Source organism: Canis lupus, chromosome 30 (assembly GCF_011100685.1).
Source record: "Canis lupus familiaris isolate Mischka breed German Shepherd chromosome 30, alternate assembly UU_Cfam_GSD_1.0, whole genome shotgun sequence".
NCBI classification, from domain to species: domain Eukaryota; kingdom Metazoa; phylum Chordata; class Mammalia; order Carnivora; family Canidae; genus Canis; species Canis lupus.
In genome coordinates this window covers 650,414-660,721 of record NC_049251.1, presented here as the reverse complement: position 1 = coordinate 660,721, position 10,308 = coordinate 650,414, and the positions used below count along the sequence as shown (strand labels likewise).

General features: G+C 34.0%; 1 long non-coding RNA gene and 1 pseudogene across 2 annotated transcripts; both read right to left on the bottom strand.

The window, feature by feature from the left end:
* Positions 1-850: 850 nt before the first annotated feature.
* On the bottom strand, positions 851-3,090 carry LOC119877755 (annotated as a pseudogene).
* Positions 3,091-4,341: 1,251 nt separating this feature from the next.
* LOC119866821 lies at positions 4,342-6,808 on the bottom strand. Of its 2 annotated transcripts, none has more exons than XR_005381329.1 (3): positions 6,506-6,808; positions 5,278-5,437; positions 4,342-4,566 (listed from the first exon to the last, which is right to left on the bottom strand). It is a non-coding gene; the product is annotated as an uncharacterized LOC119866821 (long non-coding RNA). The 2 variants fall into 2 exon arrangements; XR_005381330.1 differs by having other exon boundaries at positions 6,590-6,808.
* Between the last annotated feature and the right edge of the window lie 3,500 nt (positions 6,809-10,308).

Below are 10,308 nucleotides of genomic sequence, written 5' to 3'. Positions count from 1 at the left end.
TAACCAAATACAATTGACCCTTGAACATGCAGGTCTTAGAGACATCAACCACCACACAGTTGAAAATCCAGGTATAACTTTTGACTCCCCCCAATTTAACTACTAATAGCTTACTATTGCTGGAAGCCTTACTAGTAACATCAGTTAGCACATATTTTATATGTATATATATTATATACTGTATTCTTATAATAAAGTAAGCTCAAGATAAAGAAAATAATAAGGAAGATAAAAATAAATTTACAGTATTATACTGTATTTATATAAAAAATCCACTTAAGTGAACCCATACAGTTCAAATCCATGTTGTTCAGGCATTGACTGTATATCCAACCAAATTATAAATTACTAAAATATTCGATACAGAAAGAAAAGATAAGCTAACAAATGTACATTAATGAGGTGAAATCTATGTTGTAAGACATATTTCTTTTTACTATGTCAATATATGGGGAAAATGTTATTAATAAGTTGAAGGTATCAGAAACTCAATTTGCTTATACATTTTGATTGCAAGGTATAGAAATGCCATGTGTTCACTTGAAAAGAATCACAAATTTAGTGTCATGTGTAGCATTTTATGTAGATTAGAATCTTGAAATTATAAAATATTTAAAAGTATTATTAAATATTTTCAAGAGCATTTATACTTAGAATTATAAGCAATGAAAAATGGGTTAAAATTATACCTAAATCATGACTGATTTTATACAATTCCCTTGCACTTAGGACAAAAATCCAATTCCATAACTCAATAACCCATATCACTAGCAAAAATAATTGGCTTGATGTTGTGATCCAGTAGAGACTCTTCATTCTCATTCAATATTATATTCATTCATGATGATCCCTAGTTTTTCCAGGAGTTCACATGATGGTTTCTCAGCCTTCGCATGGCTGATTTAACATCCTCATTCCTTAGAGAGTAGATGATGGGATTCAACAAGGGTGTACAGACAGTGTAGAATACAGAAAGGAACTTATCCACAGAAAGTCTGCTAAAAGGCCATATATAGAAGTAAATGCAGGGCCCAAAGAAAAGAATCACTACTGTGATGTGAGCAGTTAATGTAGAAAGTGCCTTGGATGACCCACTAGAGGACCGGTGACGAACAGTAATCAAAATTATGGTGTAGGAAATAACTAAAGCTAGAAAACAGCCCAATGATATCAGGCTACTGTTAGTTAGGGTCATAATTTCCATTTCATAAGTATCCATACAAGCCAGCTCTATCACCAGGGGAAGGTCACAAAAGAAGCTATTTACCTCATTGGGGCCACAGAATGGCAGATCCACTGTAAAAGCCAAGTGACTTATAGAATGAAGAATACCCACAGCCCAAGAAATAAACACAAAAATTATACATAGGCTCCGATTCATAATTGTGCTATAGTGTAGGGGCTTACAGATGGCTATAAATCTATCATATGCCATAGCAACAAGCAGCAGCATCTCACTCCCAACAAAACTATGAAGAAGGAATATCTGGGCCATACAGCCCTCAAAAGAGATAGTCTTGTGTTCAACAAAGAAGTCCATAAGCATCTTGGGGGTGGCAAAATTAGATTGGCAGATATCAATGAAAGAAATTACCGAGCAGAAAATACATAGGAGAGTTCAAATGGGAATCAGAGGAAATTATAACAATGATCATAATGTTGCCCAGCACTGATGTCACATACACTAAAGAGAAGATGGCAAAAAAGAAAAAGCTGAAGTTCCAAGAATTAGAAAGTCCCAGAAGCACAAACTCAGACACCACTGATTCATTGTATGAGCCATGGAGCCAGTCTCCTGTTACCTAAGTAAAAGAAAATCAGGAAAGATCACAATGGTGGTACTATATCTAGTATATATGGCAAAATAAATATGATAAGATTTCAACTAAAGGTCAATTTAATTTAAATGAAATTGTATAATCAATTGACTAACATCTGGACTGCTGTGGAAAGTAGAAAGTATGGGAATTGGGGGATGCTATGGATACTATCATAATTCAGTAAATAAGATACATGTATTAGAAAATAAAAAATTAAATGCAAAACAAACAATGTAAGCGATACATTAATATTACAATATTAGTAAGATGAAAGAAATTACTTCTAAATGGTGAAGTAAGGTGTCCAAACTTAAAAGTCTGGAATTTGCCAGCCAAAACTGAAGGAAAAGCCTATTTCAAGCAAAGGGAATATCAGGAAGAAAAATACAAGGTAAAAGTATGAAAGTCATTTTCATGATGCCATGAATTGAATAGCCTTGCTGGAGAAAGGTATGCTAAGGACCAATCAAATCAAAGATGGAAATGATAGATCAGGAGCAAAACACAGTTGTAATTAACACCTTGAAAGGATGGCTAAGTGGACTGCAGCAATATTCTTGAAATTGAAAATCATAAAGTGCTTGACAATGTTTTAAGAAGCTTAGTGGAAGCAGTTTGCCACATTATGAAAATAAGAGGCAATGTTGATACTTTGAAAGTTTCTTTAAAAATCAAGAGTGTTTTTTTCATCTATTTAACACTAGTTTATCAGAGTCCACCTTCTGTCACATAAAGATCAATTTCGAATGAACCACCAGTGTGTTTTTTCAGTGTTTTCTGACTCTGCCTTTTGTCTCTTCCTAAACACACCTGACACACCTGGATTTATCAAAATCTGTGTCACCTTTCATAACTCATCCTTTTGGAAATAATCCATATAACTATACATGATGCCTTCTGCATGCATAATAGATTTTCAGAAGAGTAAAGTTTAGTGTTTAAATTGCCCCTTGAATTTTTTTTTTTTGTCATTGGACACCATGTGGCCACTTGATCCCAGAAGAAAATTCTATATAACATCTGGGGGTTCAGGAATCATTTTTGACTTTAGTCCTATGTACCTAACAATACACAGTAGGTATTTATTATTATACTGATTCAAGTTTTGTATTCTGTGTTTGTCCATGACATATATAACTAATATAAATATTTAAAGCTTTAAAAGCAAAATTGTACAGGTAAACATAAATCAATTAAAAATATTTAAACTGTTATAAGCTTTCATTATGGTTGTCGAAGCACTAAGTCTTACCCTTTCAATAATTTCCATCTTTGCATTTGAATTATGATATGTAGTTTTAAGAAGAAGGCCAAAATGTAAATGACTGAAGAATATAAACAGATCAATAAGACATGGACTGACTTCCATATGAGTTTCTCGTATAGGATTCTTATCTCTATTTGAAAGAGTTGAGCCAATGCTAGCATTTCTGATCACATATTTATAATGCAAAGGGGAGAGAAGGAGGCAAATAAACATTGAAAGGAAAAAAAGATTCCTATTTCTAAGATCTAAAATCCTAAAGAACCTACAGTTATTCATTTTTAAAAAGATAAGATTAAAATCTCAAATCTAAGAGGTTGACATGAGGGATTTCTTTCAGTGTTCAATTCATTGTGTAAAGGATACCACTACTATGGTAACTTAGTAAGATGACATTAAAGAGTAAGAGGGACAAAAAGGAGGAGGAGGAAGAAGGGAAAGAGAAAGCATAATGATTAAAACATGTTAGATAAAATTAATGGTACTAATAGAATTTTTAAAGATCCTTATTTTTGGAAAAAAAGATACTCTGAAAATAAAAGTTTCTACAAATTCCATCCTTCTAATACCTAATGAATGATAGTTTGTTAGTCTTCATTTTTCAAAATATATAAAACAATTAGAAAATCCTTTCCACACTGATTTCCCATGATTTCTAAATCTAAGTAGACCAGGTTCAACATTATATCTCATTTTCTTTTTATTAATTAAGATAGGTACACATTAGAAAAGATACCTAATATATGCCACTTAGTAGTTATGTGACTGACCTTAGAAAATAGAAGTAGATTATTTCTTTAAGGCTGTTTTCATCTCTAAAATTCTAAATGCAGAGGCAGTTATATTATGGAAATATCTAAAGTTTACACAAGTCACTCAACATTTCTTGGGCTATCTATGCACAGAACACCCAGAAGCTTTTCCATTGATGAGACATTCATGTTTTTATCACCAGAAAATTCCAGAGATACAAATATTTTCAGATCATAAAATATACTATAAGAGAATTTCTTCATTCTAATGTAAGACCAAGTCTGATATATAGAAGTTGATGTTACATCAGTACCCATCTAAAATATCTTGATAGAACTCCAAACCATAAACAGGCATAATTTTTCTTTTCATTATATTATCTTTTGAAGCTGATTACCTATAAGCCTAGCAGTAAAAAAACAGTCAAAGATATCCTTCTTGATTTACTTTCTGTAGCTACTCCTTCTTCATTCCAGGGAAATTCAACAAATATTTGCTAACAAATGGCTAAATATTCTCTGAATGGAAAGCACAAAAGAAGCAAAGAAGGGACAGATAATTGTTGTAGCATACTTCCCTTTGTTTATCATATGCAGAGCTACCATAAACCAGTATAGTGGAAAATGGAGAAGTGGAGAGCAAGAATTTGCCTCTTTTAGGTGGAGTTTCCAGTTTGACTGAGAGAACAGTGACCTTTCCTTTGAAATCTTCTGGTTGCTGATTTTGCATCTAGAAGACAATTTACAAATTATCTAGTCCAAACACAGTGATGAAATCATGTGTAATATTTATACTTTTAATGATTTTTCCCAGTCCTTTAGTTCTTCCTTATTTTCTCCAAATATGGTGTCCCACTGTTAGTTTCTAAGCTTCCCATCTTTGCTATGAGTCTTCATACCTAAAATATTTGTGTTATAGTCTCGACAATGCATTTTAACTTGTTCTCTGCACTAAGCTGTGCAGAAGCAAGCCCCTCAGGTTGTGCCCTGAGGTAGCGAGGCTCCTCCTCTGCTCCTGACTATACAGTAATAGTATCCTAAGGTAAGGTAATATAAAGCCTCCATCCTTATTCTAGGAAATAGAGTTCATTGGAGAAGTGAGAAATCACTCACTGGAGATCTGATGTCATTCTGCAGTGGGAGTAATTAAGTTTTGCAAAATTACCTTTCCAGGAACAGAATAGGAAAAATTTTTTTTTTGCCAACCAGTTGGCACATAGAAAAGCAAAATATTATTAGATTTTCACTGACTTCCAGTCAGCAAATACTTTTTCAACCACTGATTTCTGTTAAAATAATCAATCTTACAAACGATCACCTAGCCTCAGAGTGGTTCCTCCCATCACGTGGAACTCACTACTTCCCAAGATAGTTCCATCTATTGTTAAATTGCACAACTGGTTCTACTATTAGTAGTTCAATAGAAAAAATGTATTCTCACTTCAACATGTTGGTTTTGCAGATACTTGAAGGTGCTCTCATTTCTTTTCCGTGACAAATCTATTTCTTCTTAAACGTACGTCAACAGTCTTTCCAACTCTATTTTACATAAGTTTTGTAGCTCTTCAAAGGTGATTTAGATGGCGGTTCCAAATAGTCATCTTTACAGAAGGAAATTGAAAATAAGTTTCCATATATATATATATATATATATATATATATATATGCTTTGTGTGTGCATATATATATACTCTAATAAAGTGTTCACGTACCTAACAATGAATGAACAGTGAGTGATACTGCAGCATTGATTGAAAGAGATAATATGAGACAAATGACATATCTATGAATTTGAGAGTGTAGCATAAAAATTTTTAATCAGATGGATATATTCGAAGATTAAAATTATTTTTTATATTAAATTTTGCATATGAATTTACATCAGATTATAAAACATGTCAAGAGAAAGTAATTGGAAATTGATAAAATTATTACATGTACATTTTTAGAAACCAAAAAGAATCTGGACAAACTTATGAAAAACAGTTTTAAAATATACTGGTGAGTAATACAAATTCTAAACTGAAATAAAACAAAAGGAACAGGTATGTATAAAGAAATATATCAAGATATGATAAAAGGGACTTAAAGTGAATCTGTAAATATTTTTAAAAATTTAAGCTATGGCCAAATATACTTTATATATAATAGGAAGTTAAGGAAATACTTGTTTTAAAATTTTACTTTTTGTGCTTTTACATCTTCAATATTTGTCAAAAGTGTGATCTTCAAAAAAATTAGAAAAATACATTTAATGAGCAAAACTTTCTCTCTCTCTCTCTCTCTCTCTCTCTCTCTCTGTCTCCCCCTCCCTCCCTCCCCCTGGGTCCATGCCCAAAGTTGGGCTTGAACTCATGACCTCAAGATTGAGAATCACATGCTCTACTGACTGAGCCAACCAGGTGCCCCTAATGAGCAAAATTTTATAAAATTACAAACAAAATACAGTGAAGGATGGTTTCCATTCACATTACAAGCAAAAATTTAAGCTATAGCCAAATATACTGATGGAGTAGGATTCGATCCCAGTAAGGACAAATCACTGATATAATTGACTTGCCACCACTTGATGTGGTCTCACTGGGGAATGACATTATATCAGGTTATCAGGATCAGTCCCTTGTGCTAATCAAGTGTTCAGGAGCAGCAGCAGCACTTAGGAGACTAACCTTAATAAAAGGGATTCCATGGCTTTGGTCTCAGGTGGACACTGATGTGAGATACAAAAATCCACACACTTTGTGCCTACTCACCTAGAGCTATCCTCATTTTTCCAATTTTGATCTTTTAAGACCTCTACCAAACCAGCAAAACTATTTTTCACTGTCTAGGAATTCGTATTTATTCTTACTTAGGACCAATTTTCCATCCCAAATTTGATAATTGAGTGAAATATTTATGGCTTTTCCCAGTAATAGAATTTTCCTTTGCCAGTTTCCAGTAGAGTCATCTGAGTGGGCAAGAATGCAGCAGTTGTCCATTTTTCAGCTTGCATCAAGACATAGAATCAAGCCACTTCTAGAAATCCTTCTATGACACCATAAACTTAATCTGAAGTAAAGGTACTGATGCAACAAAAGGAGATAGTATAGAATTCTGGACTACTTAATCGTGCCAATTACCTGTGCTTTTTTACCTGCTTCAGTCTGGCCCTAGATTTACCAGTTGCAATACATGACAGCTTACTACTGTGACAGCTAGAAATTGTGACTTGCTATACTTGGTTTATAACAAGCGGTGTTAGTCACGTAGTTACCTGAAAACCCATGGTCTCTGTCAAAAGAAAACTCATTCTCTGATAGGGACCTGCAGCACCCTAGGATTTGCTTTTCAGCCAGTGTGTAGTTCTCTGCTGCAGGATGCAGGGTGTCTTTTCCAGGATCCTAGGAGTTAGCATCATCATTCTTCTAAGTGACTTTGCCAAAGAATCTACACAGTGCTCTTATTTATCATCCATATCTTTATTTCATTGGTTTTCCTGGCTTATGAAGCTTGAATACCAGGGTAGCTTGCACTCAAGACTGGACTTAGTACAGAAGATTCATTGTAAGCTGGAAATCCTGTGTGAGTCAAGCTAAAATTATGCTAAAGATCTGTGAGCCTGTAAGCATTGTGTCTCTTTCTCAGTGGTAAGGATACAAAAGAAATTACATGTCTTGTATGCTATGAAGGAATTACGTATCATGCCCCAGAGTATTCAAACCTTTAAAACCTGAATGATTTGGCAGATCCCTGAAATGGTAGGGATGATCTCTTACCCTCTTTTGTGTCAATTTCTGTTCACAGGTCCAATCACTGTGTGCTTTTAACGTAGTGGACTAGTATGATGATATATAGATTCCTGGACCATTGTTTCCTAAGGACTGTATTGTGACAAAGTACAAGAACCAATATGGAAATGGGTCAACTGCAAATATTTCAGAGGGCTAGGGAGTGACTGAATTTTTTTAATTGTGAAAACTCTGGCACAATATAGAGTTGAAGGTTTTCTTCTTTGACATTTCAGTTACTTTGGGCAATCTTCATGTATTGGGTCCCTATATAGTTTGGAATTTTAAGATACTGAAAATACAGCATGTTATATGGCAAGGATCTTCTCCAAAGGAAAGTTTTTATGATGAAATATAGTTTTTGTCAAAAAAAGTAAAAATACCTATCATGAAATATTAGATCTCAACTCTGCTGTTAGATTCTTCTTTCCCATTTTCAGTCTTCTAAAAACCATTGGGAAGTGTCTCGACATCACTTAATGTGTTTCTCCTGAAGGTTTCTGTTACTCTGCATTTTTAGAAATTATTCTGCTAATGCTTTCCTTTTACCCTGTGGCTAACTTGAAACAGATTATTTCCAGTTATTCAGACTTTAATGGAGCTAAACCTTCTTCACTTTTTATCCCAAGCTAGCATCTTGAGGTACACTTTCCTCTGGCCATATTGTCTTTTATCTTGAGTCTGTTCCATCACTTCAGCTCTCTCGGCTATGCATTACATTTCTGTACCTTGTCTAAAGTGTTACTCATCTACTTAGCTTATACACATAGCAGAAGTAATTTAAATTCTGAGAGCTGAGGGAGGGAACAAACAAGTCTCCCCTGGTTTTTGGTATTATATCTTCTACTTTTTAAATAGTCACATTATGAAAACACTTTGGGAATTTTATCACCTACCATAGACAAAGTCCCTGTTCTTATGAAGCTTAGTTCTGTCAGGGAGAACTATATTAATCAAATGAGGATATAGGTTAGTGTGGTATATGAGTAGAGAGCCAAGAGCCTTATTAACTGGGTTAGTGAGGACTTTTTTTTTTCCTTTTGTCTCAAGAGTAATGGATAAGAATTGAAAGATTTTAAGGAGGTGACCTGATCAAAAGCAAGTAATTTGTCCAAGATCACATAAAAATAATTTAGTCTGTACTTGGATTTGACAAGTGTTTTGACAAGCATTACCAAAGTTATTTTCAGATCTCTAAAATATACATTTCTGATTTCCCCATTTTTATGCAGTTTAATTTCTCTACCAGTTTCTCAAGTGGTATAGGAAAAGTCTACAGAAATCTGTGAAGCAGATAGAAAGAAAAGATAATTTCAAATTATCATTTTGAAATACCTGTAGAAAAAAATATACCAAATTAGATTAAGATTTTTTTAAGATTTATTTATTTATTTATGAGACACACAGACTGAGAGAGAGAGAGAGAGAGACAGGGACATAGGCAGAGGGAGAAGCTGGCTCCTCGCAGGAATCCCAATGCAGGACTCCATCCCAGATCTCGGTATCATGACTGGAGCCAAAAGCTGGTGACCAACCACTGAGCCACCCAGGCATCCCTAAAATTAGTTTTAAACAGAATATAACATCAGCTTCTACTGCACTAAATGTCACATCCAGCTGAAATATATTGCTAGTTACCTTGAATAGTTGATAAAAAGTAAATTAAAAATGCATTGGTTTCAGTATTATGAATGTCTTTGTTTACTTGGAACTAGAGTAATTTGAAATATTTATGAAAAAAACTTATTAAAGTCTATAACTCTTGGCTTTATAGTTTGTTTTTTATCATTGAATGTATGACACACAAATGCAGGAGCAGAGTGGTGTTGCTTCTGCCTTGGTAATGATGTTAAGGCCTACAGGGTAAAGAAAACAAGCAGATTTATCTTTTCAAACTGAAAGTACTTCAGTAAGATATTTCTATAAAAACCAGACTGATGATTACAATTTTAACACAAACCTTAAGGATTCAGTGTCATAAACACTTGAATTATCCATTTTCCCTTGTTACAGAGCACTCTACAAGGTTTCCTATCACATTAAAAAAAAGTCCATGAATGGGGAAAAACAAACAAGCAAAACAAAACGATGGGGGAAAAAGTGCTGAATCACTGGAAAGAGTCACATTGGCTTGGAGCAGAGACTGAAATTTTATTTTTGTATTATTTTTTTAAGATAGCAAATACTTAATTTGTTGTCTTACCAAGAGAAAAACATTTAAATAGCTTGCAAAATGATATAACATACTTCATAGATGCAGGATTCTGCACCTTTTGGAATATGCTGTGGATGAATTTCACGTCAGTATATAAACAGATGAAAACGCTAACATTTTTTGGTTCACCCAGCTCCTGAATTTCCTCATTATGTGTCATATTTTATGAACCACTTTTAGATGCTTCTGATTTTTCAGTATCTTCAAAATACTTAAATGTTTCTGTATCTACGAGTCCAGTCAGGAGACAGAAACCACACTGGTATTTTGAACAAGGAATATTGAATAAACACTTATTTAAATGGTAATAAGAGGTTACAAAAAAGATGAAAGAGAGCTCTAGATAATGTGCTAGGGCTGAAAGAGAGAACCCAAGCAAAGAATACACTTGGAAGGGGGTTTCAGAACTCTCTGGGAAGAGCATATGACTAGGCCCCTGGATAGCAAGTTCCCTAGATTGTCTTGTGGCAAAGCTGGTCCATAGATG